The sequence below is a fragment of the Cupressus sempervirens genome, chromosome 11 (genome assembly GCF_028749045.1).
Source record: "Cupressus sempervirens isolate cs-2001-9-10 chromosome 11, ASM2874904v1, whole genome shotgun sequence".
NCBI classification, from domain to species: Eukaryota; Viridiplantae; Streptophyta; class Pinopsida; order Cupressales; family Cupressaceae; genus Cupressus; species Cupressus sempervirens.
This window is the reverse complement of record NC_143128.1, coordinates 494,927,395-494,939,961: the sequence shown is the minus strand read 5'-3', so window position 1 is coordinate 494,939,961 and position 12,567 is coordinate 494,927,395. Positions and strand designations below refer to the sequence as shown.

At 32.2% G+C, this 12,567-nt stretch overlaps 1 protein-coding gene across 4 annotated transcripts in view; it reads right to left on the bottom strand.

Moving 5' to 3' along the window:
- The window catches only part of LOC149530530 (serine/arginine-rich splicing factor SR34A-like), a 144,797-nt gene extending 135,482 nt beyond the window's left edge, over nt 1–9,315 (bottom strand). For 3 of the 4 annotated variants that reach the window (XM_089811933.1, XM_089811934.1, XM_089811932.1), the window contains exons 1-2: nt 9,187–9,315; nt 8,974–9,055 (exon numbers count right to left, since the gene is read on the bottom strand). The gene's annotated coding sequence lies outside the window, so the exon portion shown is untranslated. Of the gene's footprint in view, nt 1–8,973 lie in introns of all 4 variants that reach the window. The other variant, XM_089811931.1, reaches the window with a different exon arrangement.
- Nucleotides 9,316–12,567: the final 3,252 nt, after the last annotated feature.

The window sequence follows — 12,567 nt, the reverse complement described above, 5'->3', positions numbered from 1 at the left end:
ACCTTTGCGAACCAATATTTTCTTATTCCTCATTACCTTTTCCTCCTCACCTAGCTTGTTCTGGTAAACCCATTTTGTACCAATCACATTCTTATCAACCGATCTGGGGACAAGTTCCCAAGTCTGATTCTTCTCAATTTAATCAAGTTCTTCCTTTATTGCACTTACTCAATTCTGATCATTACATGTTTCTTCTACAGATTTAGGTTCAACTTCTGAAAGTAAACATAATAATACTTGCTCTTATGTTGCTTTACTTCTAGTAACAACTCCTTTATTCTTATCACAAATAGAATGTTTGTCAAAATAATTTCTTTGTACATACCTTGGTATCTTAATTGTAGATGTTGGAGGCTATCGTGTTTCTTCATCCTTTTTGTCCTCCTTTTCTCTATCCTTTGTATCAAATTCATAATACATTTCTCAAGAGTCTTCTAAAAATCTTCAACCCTCACATTCGTACTTTCAACAATCTTATTCAGTCTCTTGTAACACCGGTATGCTTTTCTCTTAGTAGAATATCTCAAAAATACTTCCATCTGCTATGTTTGTTATACTTGCCTAAATTGTCTTCATCTCTTTTGATGTAGCATTTTCTTTCAAAAATCTTTAAGTATTTCACTATAGGTGCTCTTCCATGTTATAGCTCATGTGAAGGCTTCTCATATTTCTTCTCGTGGAAACCCTTTTGGGTAAAAACCACAGTATCACTTATCACTGCAAATGTGGACCACAACCCAGTACATCCAAGGCTCCAACCTTCTCAACAAAAAGCAAGCTTCAACCTGATCAAACTAAGGAAACTACCTCTAGAGGCCACAACCTCAAGCAAAATAATGAAGTAACTGTATTACAACCAGTTTTTGATCTCGTTTTATCATGAAGTGATAAAACGTTGTAGACAAGGATACATACACGGCAATTTCTTGCTTCCCCGTTTTCTATCACTATCTTCTTGCTTCAAATGAAAATTTCACCCTCTGATTCACACTATGCCTGATGAATAGAAAATCCTCTTTATGTTCCCCATTCTTTGCATGCATATCAAAATTTTGTCTCTGACATGGGTACGCAACCTATCCATAATGTTTTCATTGCTACATGCATGAGAGTAATTGCTAATGTATGATCATTACATCTTATGGTCGAAAATTCAAGAATTCCACACATAGAGTGTTGATAGTTACAAAGGGTGTAGTGAAGAAATATTGCCAAAGGAGTTCAACACTTGGCAACTGAAAAAAACAGACTACAAAAAGGGCTTCTACGGAACTATTTCCCGTGGACTAAATATTCTCCAGTGGACTTCACTTTCCTGTGGACCAACATTCTCTCGTGGACAACTTTCATGTGGACTAATTTTCCGTGGATAAACTTTCCCGTGGACAACTTTCGCTCCGTGTACAAACTTTCCCATGGACAAACTTTTCACAGAGAAACTTTCCCATGGAGAACTTTCTCGTGACAAATTCCTGTGGATAAACTTTCTCATGGAGAACTTTCTCGTGGAAAAACTTTCCTGTGGAGAACTTTCCCATGGACAAACTTTCCTGTGGAGAACTTTCTCGTGGACAAGTCACCCAGCCTAGAAGATTGAAATGAAAAATACTAACAATTTGACCATTGTCCTTGTTGCTTCCTGTATTGTTTGATTCATTCTTTCCACTATATTATTCTACTATGGCATTCTAGCCACTGAAGATTATCTCTTAATGTCATGTTTCTCACAAAAATCCTCAAACTCATCTGAAATAAACTCTCCACCTTTATCAAATCTCAAACATTTAATCTTCCTACCACATTCATTTTCAACTCTAGCCTTAGATATTTGGACCTTTCAAAAACTTCTGATTTTTCTCTTAGAATGCAAAACAAATCAACCTTGAATAATTATCACTAATAAGTATGAAATATCTCTCACCTTGTAAGTTTCTTGTTCTAGTAGGACCGCAAATATAAGTGTGCACTAAATTCAGTAACCGGTACATAAATAATTTTTGACTTGAATGATTTTTTTCTTTGCTTTTCTTTCTAACATCCTTTACAAATAACATTGTCTGGTTTACATAATCTTGGTAAATCTCTAACAGCATAGGATGAACTTATCCTTACCAAATTGTCAAAATTTATGTGGCATGTCCTTCGGTGCCAAAGACAACTGTCATCAATACGAAATAGAAAACATCCTTCAATAGATCCTTCAAGTCGATACATGTTCCTTCATGTCCTTTTGCCAACTACAAATACTACTCCAGTTCTCTTCCGAATCTCACAACCTTCATTCTTGAACACAATATCATGGGCATTCTCACACATCTAACTAATACTCAAAAGGCTATGACATAATGTAATGTCCCAAACTCTGTACATTATATTTAGATTTGATTTTCCTTCATTTTCCAAAAAAACTAGCTATTTGAATATGAAATCTTTTCTATCTATCTTTTTTGATGTCAACATTCCTCTTATATATATATATATAATTATTTGTTAAGATTTTATTAATATAAATATTAATATTTAATATTTATGTAATGCATATTATATATATATATACTTCAATTTATATATTTTATTATTAATTTATTATATAGAACTATATTTTATTATTTTATATAATACTATTTAACAACCATTTGATTCAATTTTATATTGCAATACTATTATAATATAATGTGCTATTATAATATGATAATAATATGATTATAATATTATACTTATATCATTATTTATATATTATTATTTTATTGATTTATTATTTAACTATATTTTAATTATGTGATTCCTATTTTGACAAGGACATCACACATAAACTCTTTACATCATAAACATTGTGAGTACTATATTTTAATTCAAAAGTAATAGAACCTCTTCCAATAATATATGTTGCTTTATCATTGCCAAATCTAACAAGACCACCATGATATTTTTCAAGTGCTACAGATTTACTCATATCACTTGTCATGTGATTAGAACATTCACTATCAATCAACCACTCAATCTTATTCCTTCTAGCAGACAAAGCATTTTCAATATCAACATCAACTTCCAAACATATGTTAGAAATATCAAATCCAAGTTTCTCATCTTCTTCGGCATAAAATAAACAATCTTTTGTTTTTGATTCATCATATGCTTTGCCAACATCTTTATTAACATAGTAAGCTTTATACTTCAATCTTCACAATTCTTGACTAGGACCTTTCTCTGAACACCTAGAAACCAAATTACCAGTCTTACCAAATCTAAAACATTTAAGAGGTAACATATCTTATTACTTGTTAGTACCTTTCTTCAGTTTCCTTCCAAAGTTAACTTCCATCTCATCTGAATCTTTGTCAATATCAGGATCTTCTCTGCTTTTGCTGCTTTAAATGTTCTCTCAAATCTGTTCTTCTCTTTTCTGAACTTCCTGAACTCAAATGTTGTCAAAGTCCCAAACAATTGTTCTTTATTAAACTTCTTTGGAAAATAAACTTCTTCTATAGCCAAAATCTTGTCATTCTAGCCATTGAGTTATGTCATCAAGATCTTTTCCATGAAATCTTCATCAATGATATTGCCTCCTTGATTCTTGACTTCATTCACCATATTTACAACCCTCTGAAAGTAGCTTCTAATGTCTTCACCTTCTTCCATTCTCAGATTCTCATAGTGGCATTTAGCTGTTAACTTCTTAGAGAACTTAACACTATCATTTTGTTCATAAATTTCTTTCAACTTTTCCCAAACTTCACAAGCAATCTTTAATGAAATAACTTTAGCTAATTCAGTTATAATAAAGCACTAGTGATTGCATACCTTGCTTTCTCACTCTTCTCATAGGTTGTGATTTTGTCTTGAGTATTGAGGCAATTGTAAGGGCGCACATTTCTAGGTACTATAACCAATTGAAATCATATATCCTCTCATCTACTCTTTCTATGAATTGTAGTTGGATCCATCAAACATAGAAATGTTTAGTTTGTGCGTCATTGGATCTGCCCTAAGCGATTAAGCTCCTCTCTGAGGAACCAAGCTCTAATACCATGTTTTAACAGGTTGAATAACTGAGAGAGGGGGGGTGAATCAATTATTTACAAACACATTTTAAAAGTTTTTTGTGTTGGTAATTAAGTTTTCCTGTATAGGGAATTACTTAAAGTGTTCAAAAACTTATAACAGATATAAACATAAAAGCACAAAACGATCAACACAATGAACACCATAATTTAAGTGGAAACCCAAACTGAGGAAAACCACGGCAAAACTAATTTTCATGAAATAAACACCAGTTAAGGTGATTTTTACAGATGGCTCACTGTAGGTTTGTTCACTGCTATTTGGCTCCTATCATTTGGGCCAAATACCCAGAAATACAAAAATGGCTCACTACCAACACAGATAGGTTCACTGCTAATACAATCAAGCTTATAGCTAGAATATAACAAATTGAGAACTCAATTCACCACTGAAGTCACTCTCACCAACACACTGTAATACAATGATATAATAGTCTACTACTGACTGCACCAACTCGCATGATCATCAACACAGAGATTCTGCCTTGTTAGATTCACATTCACTTTACATATTATTTGCATACAAGCATCATGCATACATACCAATAACTGGAATCATCACTCTTCTTAACTGTTGGAAACAAAAAATCAAGTCAGCCTAAACTGATTTGAAATAGGTCACAGCAAAACATTCATGGTGAAAAGGAATTAAAGATTGACCACCTCACTTGATACACCATGCCTCGCGTCTCTGAGACTTTCAATAACAATGGTAATGAACAATGCATTACACAGTAGCTCTAGGGATAGAAGTATAATGAACACTCTCCAAATAGGACATAACCCAAACAAACATTCTACCATATGTTGCACACTAAATAAAACCATCGCCGACAGGGATAAGGAAAATATAATTAAAGCACATCTTTCAATGAACACTTCTACTGATATGCCAAGGTTATTGGTACACATCAACCAATACAAAAAAAACAGCCAAATTATGAATGGATCTCCTCTATGCATTAGATATGTTGCATTAATGACAACAGCATGAATAGCATCAACCTCTCATTTTATCAAGGTATGGTTTGAGCATAGCATATGGATTTTCAGCTACTCCCTTACTCTTGATTCCTATGAATTCAGTGGTATTTCAAACTGATTACTGTTGTGCTAGTTTCCTTGCACCGATGGTGTTGATCTCGACCTTTGAGTAGTCTGATTTTTACATCGGCAGCTCAGAATGGGCATATTTTATTGTATGCCTACAATGGGTGTTATACAGTTACACGGGAGATCATTCGCATTTGCAGTTGTTCAGTGTTGATGCTTTCTTGAGATACTACTGTCTCCTCATATTTGAAAATTAGGACAGCATGATAATTTGGGATCCTGGCATTGACATGTTTGGTGCATTACTTCAGTGGGATTTGATGAATGGCTTCACATGGTGTTATTTATATCAAAGTACCAAAACAAATTGAACAAACAAAATTCTTGAAGCTAATACGGGATCTAGCCATTTATTTTCAGCATGCACATGTAGATTGCTTAAGGGCTAGCAAATCTTTGGGAAGGAAGGATTGAATGGTCCCCATTTTTGGGACATTAGAAGTCAATTAAATTATTAAATTTGAAGTTGTCAAATTAAATGACAACTTAGTTTTTTTTATTTTATAAAGGATTGAACAAGCAACATTCTTGAAGCTGAAATGGGATCTAGGCATTTGATTTCAGCATGCATATGTAGATTGCTTGAGGGCTAGCAATCTTTAGGAAGGAAGGATTGTAATGTCCCCTTTTTTGGGACATTAGAAGTCAATTAAATAATTAAATTTGAAGTTGTCAAGTTATATCAAAGTAAATGACAACTTAGTTTAATTATTTAAAAAAGGATTAAAATGACATGTATGGAGCCTAATGAGAAATAAATAAAGTCGTTTTAAGTAAAATAGGGGACATAAAGAGACAAAGAAAAAGGAATATGAAGAGAAAGGCAAAGGGAAAACAAAGAGCTATGGTGATGTGCTATCAAAGGACATTGAAGGGCTCATTCTCAGTGTGTTTAGTTTAAGCTAGATCATTGTTTTCTCTTGGAGAATTCTAGGAAGCTTCGGCTTTCAGTTTTGAAAACCTAAGGACGGAAATCTTCAAGACTTCTTGGTGGATTAGAAAAAAAACTAATTCATCTTTGGAGATGGACTTACGACGGAGTTCACAGCTAGGCAAATTTGTGAAGATTTCATCTAAAGACACACTTGCAGCAAAAGAGGTGTTTCATATATATTTGGTAAATAGGATTGTAAACTGAAGACAATATTCATATTTGATTTTAGACTGGTATTATATAGTTGTCAATATAATTTGTTGAGTGAATAGAGATCAATTTTCTTGTGGAACATTTGAAAAATCTGGAGAAAATATCCTAGGGGATATTACATGAAGGGTCATGACTCTTTCAAGGAGGGACAATTATATAGGGTTGTAACTCTTTTAAAGGGGAGAAATGTTGAAGGGTTGTGATGCTTTCAAAGGTTGGTAATTGTGAAAGGTTGTGACCATTGCAAAGGGGCTGACATGATGAACAAGTGTGACTCTCCCCCTCATTGGAAGATAAAAAGGGGAGATTGTTTCATTTGAGGTCCATTTGGTTCGTGGAATTGTAGAAATCGAGATTTCTACAAATCTCGATTTAGCCAAATCAAGCTTTTGCAAATCTTTATTCCTATTTTTGGGATTTTACTTGAACTGTTTGTTTCACTCAAAAGACGAGTGTGAAGATACATTTTTATGCGTAAGCTTGGAGTTGCAGGCAAACTCCAAAAAGTAGTCCAATATATTGGTTTTACACTCCTCAAAAAACAAAACCTGGTTTTGATTTTCAATTCCTACTTGCTAGTAGGAGGTCGGAAAACCTGGTTTTAAGACAAAATTAGAAGTCCGGTATTCTAATTCCATTTTGTCAATTTTGAAACAAACGCAAAAATTTTCAAATCCGGATTTTGAAAAAGTCAATTACTGTCATCGTCCACGAACCAAACGGACCCTTGAGGACATCCAAGGGAGATCGATTTGAGGAATAATATATTATTCTCAAAGGCAACAACGAAAAGTGGCAACTCAATCCATATAAAGGTGGTGACCCTTCTAGTAATAAAGCATAAAGGAGGATTCATTCCAAGCGTTGAAAGTAATACATTGTGTTATGATTCAAGGGACAAATGATCAGTACTCAATCAGCAATCAGTATTCATTAAAGGGCAGATCAGAGTATATAAGGCATGAGCGAATCATTTAACAATTAATACATTCAGCAGTCACTTGCATTAGCAGATATAATCATCAAAAAATCCAAGTAATCAGCACAAAGAGCACACGAAAAGACTAAGATCAATTCATAGAGATTGAGCAGCATTTACATTCAAGAGATCATCTTCAAATCACCCATCTTTAGCATCCTTCCTGCTTACAATTAATTGTGGCATAAATATATCCACGTGCATATGAATAATAGATGATGCTCATAGTAGATTAAAGGATGTGCTTGATTGTCTGCAACCCATCTTGTAGGAAGGGTATGAGTCATAAGAGAGGGGGGACAAGGTTGTAAGAACATCGTAGTAGGACCTTAGAGGCCTAAGACAAAGAGGGCACTTACAAAGTCAGGTAACCCCTTACAACCTCCACCCAACCCCACAAGATAACAATAGAGAATAGTTATGCAACTATATAATACCCATCTTGTGAGAGAGAAGGCTTGAGATGTAAGGTTGGTGAGGGGCTCGTTACAAAGCTCTCCAAATAGGACCATTACAGCCTAGGACAGAGAGGGCAATAGAGTCAAGTAACCACTTATAACATCCACCCGACTCCACAAGATGGCAACTTTGTATTGAGACAAGACATGATCAGGGAAAGTAGGAACAAGCTGCCAGGCAAGAGAGGTGGTAGAAATTTACTCTTAGGGTTGGTGTAGAAATGGATTCAAACGTACCCATCATGTCTATTCCCTCCAACGTGTTTATGATCAAAATGCAGCTTGGCTAACCCTAGCAATCGACTATATATTATTATATATATGTATATTGCACGTGTCTTTCATGTGGTGATTGCAAGATCCAAATCCAAGATTGTATTGAGAAAAGTTTTAATTGGTAAAATGTAACCCTAACCCTAATTTGTTGTAATTGCGATTTTAGAACAAATTCTAGAGCAAATTTAGAAGAGGACAAGACATCTTAACAGTGAACTCCATGGAACAAATCCTTGCAAGGGAAAGCCTGATCCAAATCAATAAATGCTAAACAGAAAAAGAAACCTTCCAAAAAGTAGCATTGTCCAGATTTTCAGTTCCTTTTTGTGGACGGATGTGAGATTTGTAGTCTTAGTCTCGTAGAAGCTATTGGCTCTAGTGAACAAAACTAATTTTTTTAACAATTATTTCATTTCTAAGACATATCAGAATGTGCTTGGTCCTCTGTTATATCTTGGGGTTCCATTTCAGAAATGTCTATTCAAATGACAAGTGTCTTAATGAGCTTGGTTTACCAGTTGTTCCAAAAGACCACATCTTCATTTCACCCCATGAGTCCTTACCGCAAAACTCTCTGTCTTATTTTCTTTCTTTTTAAACGACATTGTATATTGTAATTTATTGAGCTTTTGTAACGTACTAAACATAAATAGATCATATTTCTAGCTTCGCATTATCCCATTTGTACAGTCGAGCTTACTGAATGCCAGCAAGTTCTGGCAATGAAGTAAGAGAAACAAACCCAATGAACCATAAAAAAAATTGGGGAGCATAAAATATTTGCAATTTATCATCAATTGTGAAAAAGGAAAAAGCCGGAAAAAAAAACATTCTATCAATTTTTATTTATCAAAAGGCGAACTCTACGAACAAGAGTTTCCATCTTATTAACCAGAACGAAAACATTCGAAAGTGAAACCAAACGAGGAAGCAACTTACAGAAAAATGTATCTTGCTTTGTGGACAATTTTTTCCGTACCCGCTGAAATATCCACAATTAAAGGCCAAAAATGAAGCCCGGCTGAAAAGAAGGAAGAAACGATAAGTGTTTTGAAAAAGAAAGCGCGCATATAATGAGAGAGCGGGAAAGACGTTAGGATTAGGTATCTCCTTGGCTGACAACGTGAAAAGAATTTGACAAATGATAACCACCAGAATATATGTAGTCCTCTTCAGCTGAAAGAAGAAATTGTGTTACAACAAAAGTTACAGACGTGCAGCCGGTGCTATTGCTTCATCATTTTCAGAGGAAACCAGTGTTCGCAGAGATGGTAGGACCGCAGCCTTTTGTAAGAGTGCATTTACCTTTATACGGTTCAAACAACAGAAACAGAAACACGCAAATTAATTAGTTCCTACCTTTGGCAGGAAATTAATGGAATGATGAGCTTCTATTATTAGTTCCTACTTTTGGCGGAAACTAATGGAATCATGATGCATCTATATTAATTGTATAATCTTAAAAAAAAATTCATTGATATATTAATGTTTGTAAAAAGTTTATTAATTTGTATATTTTAGAAATTGAAAAATACAAAAAAAATTAATTAATTGTATTGATTTATGATGAAAAAAGCAATGAAAAAATTCAAATTTTTTCAACAAAAATAATAATTATTTTTTCCAACATTTTTATTAATGCATATATTAATTGCAACTTTATCTTTTCCACATTTGTGACAAGTGGATAAACTTTTTAAAAAACAATCATTTTTCTAACACTTCTATTAATGAATGCATTAATTTCAATTTTATCTTTTCCACATTTGTGACAAGTGGATAAACTTTTTTTTTTTTAAATCAGGGGATGTTTATTTTTGTAATTTGTAAAATGTTATACAAATATAGATATTTTAATCATATATAGAATTTAAACAATTTAACTCTTTTTTTTTAATTATAAAATTTTATCTATATCTTATACATAATTAGTTGATAAATATCTTTGGTATGATAAATGTTTTTTAAGATGTCATCTAATTTTAATTTAGCATGATACTATAATGTTTATTTATACTATATTTCTTTTACTGCTTTAATTAATATATATCATTGCACTTATATAATTTAATAATATACTAACTATACTCTGTAATTTAATTTAGTTTAGCACTATAATATTATATTTTTCATTACTATTTATTTGTTATATTTATTAAATTAAATACATTATATTTTAATCAAAACTTACTTCAATCAACCATAAAATCATGAAGGCAGGAATTTTGGCGCATGTGCCCCTTGTTTGTTTTCGGAAATGACATCGGAATTGAGGTTGCACTCGCATGAGGATAGATAGTCAAAATTGGGCATTTTCTGATTTGAAATTTTTATTTTTTTTAATAGAGGTCATCCACAAATAAGTTTTAAGTATCCGATATGGGCCATGCGTGTCTGAAACCTCTTTGGCTAAGAGCCAAGGACTAAGGAGCATCCATACTGCTCGCCTCGGGCATGATCCTGATCTCATCCCTTATGATGTCTTTGAACCTTGCACTCAACAAGACTTGATATAGTAGTTATTTTGTAATCAGTTTTGATGTTATTATGTCTACATAAGGAATTGTAAGGATAAGACATCATCGAGTTCATACTAGAGTAAGGACGTTCACTTTTTTGGGGATATTAATTGAGTCATATTATTAAATTTTTTAATAGAATATTAAAAGCAATCAATAAAATGATGGTTGGTTGATTTTAGTCCTCAATTTAATATATCTATAAATTTGTAAATTAGTAATGGTATGGGGCATGTTGAAGAAGTGTGAAAAATTAATTATGGAATTTGTTTTCCTTTAGTATATTTTAATGAAATACGTGGAATAAATTGGTAAGTCATTTAACAATTAATGTTGTTTGTAAAAGAAATGTCTCAAAAAGATAAATGTTTCGTTATGAGAAAACTTGCACTGTGTATTCACTAGAAAGGAGGAGAGAAAGAGATATAAAGAGGGAGCTACGAGGAAAGAGTGGGAGAGAGGGGTAAGGATATAAAAAGTATTCTAAAATTAGATTTGTAAACATAGATAAAAATTTAAATAAATTAAAATGAAAAATATAAAAGTTTGATTTTTAAATAAACTAACATTTGTCATTTTTGTATGTGAAACAATGAGTTGATAGAAATTTTGATTTACAAATAAAGATTTGAAATGGGAGTTAAAAAAATGATCCAATATAACATTAGAATTATCTAAAAATAGAGAAAAATGACCTTAAAATAATGTAAATCTGCATTAAAAAAAATAGTAAATAACCTCAAATCATATATAGTAATTGAAATTTGTATATGAAAGATTGAAAAATTAGAATTCAAATAAATGTATAAATGATAGAAGTTTTTAAAAATATAACAATCTTATTAAACAACTGAAAAGACAAAGACAGAGAAAAGAATTGTAACACTTTGGAAAGAATAGACAAGGATTCCATTCCATTGTATAAAGGTATGATCTAAGTTTTAGTAAAATTATATTAGACTTTGTTGCATCAACAGAAATATAGTCATTTATAAAGGTAAATGATTGGGAAAGCATAATAAGGGAATGAGAAATGAGGCCAAAATATAAATATAAAGGTATATGATATGTTGCAAACATAAGAAAAATGAATACAATTTGTAAAGATTACTGAAGAATGAGAGAATAGAATTTTGACATTAGGCAAAAAAAAAGATTTGGATACTCAAGAATGGATATTAAGAAGAAAATGGCAGAAGAAAAAAAAACAAAAAGGAATTTGAATGTTGCAATATTCATGGTCAAAATAAAGGGAAGAAAACATAATTTGAGGGTACTATTATAAATTTCTACCACCAAATTAATAGAGGTGGTCAATAGAGCATTTTTTTAAAATCATTTATGTCCTTTGTTCTAGACTCTTTTGTAACCCATTCCCACCTACCCTAGATTGGTTTTTAGCATGTGTTTTGTGACTAAATCAATTGTTCGAGAATTCATAAGCCATATGTAAAGAGGTAGATGTAACCATGTTTAAGACATGCAATCAAAATGTTTTCTTAATTTATTTATCTATTTAGAAATTGTGTTTGCTTTATTGATGTGTTTATATTTTGATTCAATCCATCCACCCCTATCAATAGCTCAAACATATGTTATATTCAGAATTAATAAAAGAAATAATCCCTGTAATCGCTATGGAATGAACCACTATCTCATATTCTTCTATGTCTTTTAATTAGTATTCTTATCCTATGTTTTTTTTCATCATCACAAACTTATCTAAAGAATAATTGTAACAAACTACAGATAAGTAATCATGGAGCAATTTGTAAAATATCAAATATAATGGTGAAACGCAAAAGAATTTAGAGATAAATCTCCTTGATATAAAAGATAAAGCATCTAATTATTTACAATCAATAGGAAGCACGTGAAAAACTTTATCTTGTGTCACTGTAGTATACAATTATCTTCATCTCAATAAATCAACTTATGATGCTCACCCTCAATCTAGAATCTTTATACCTACATATTTGATTTGTTCAACCATTGCTTTACTTGCAAGATTTTA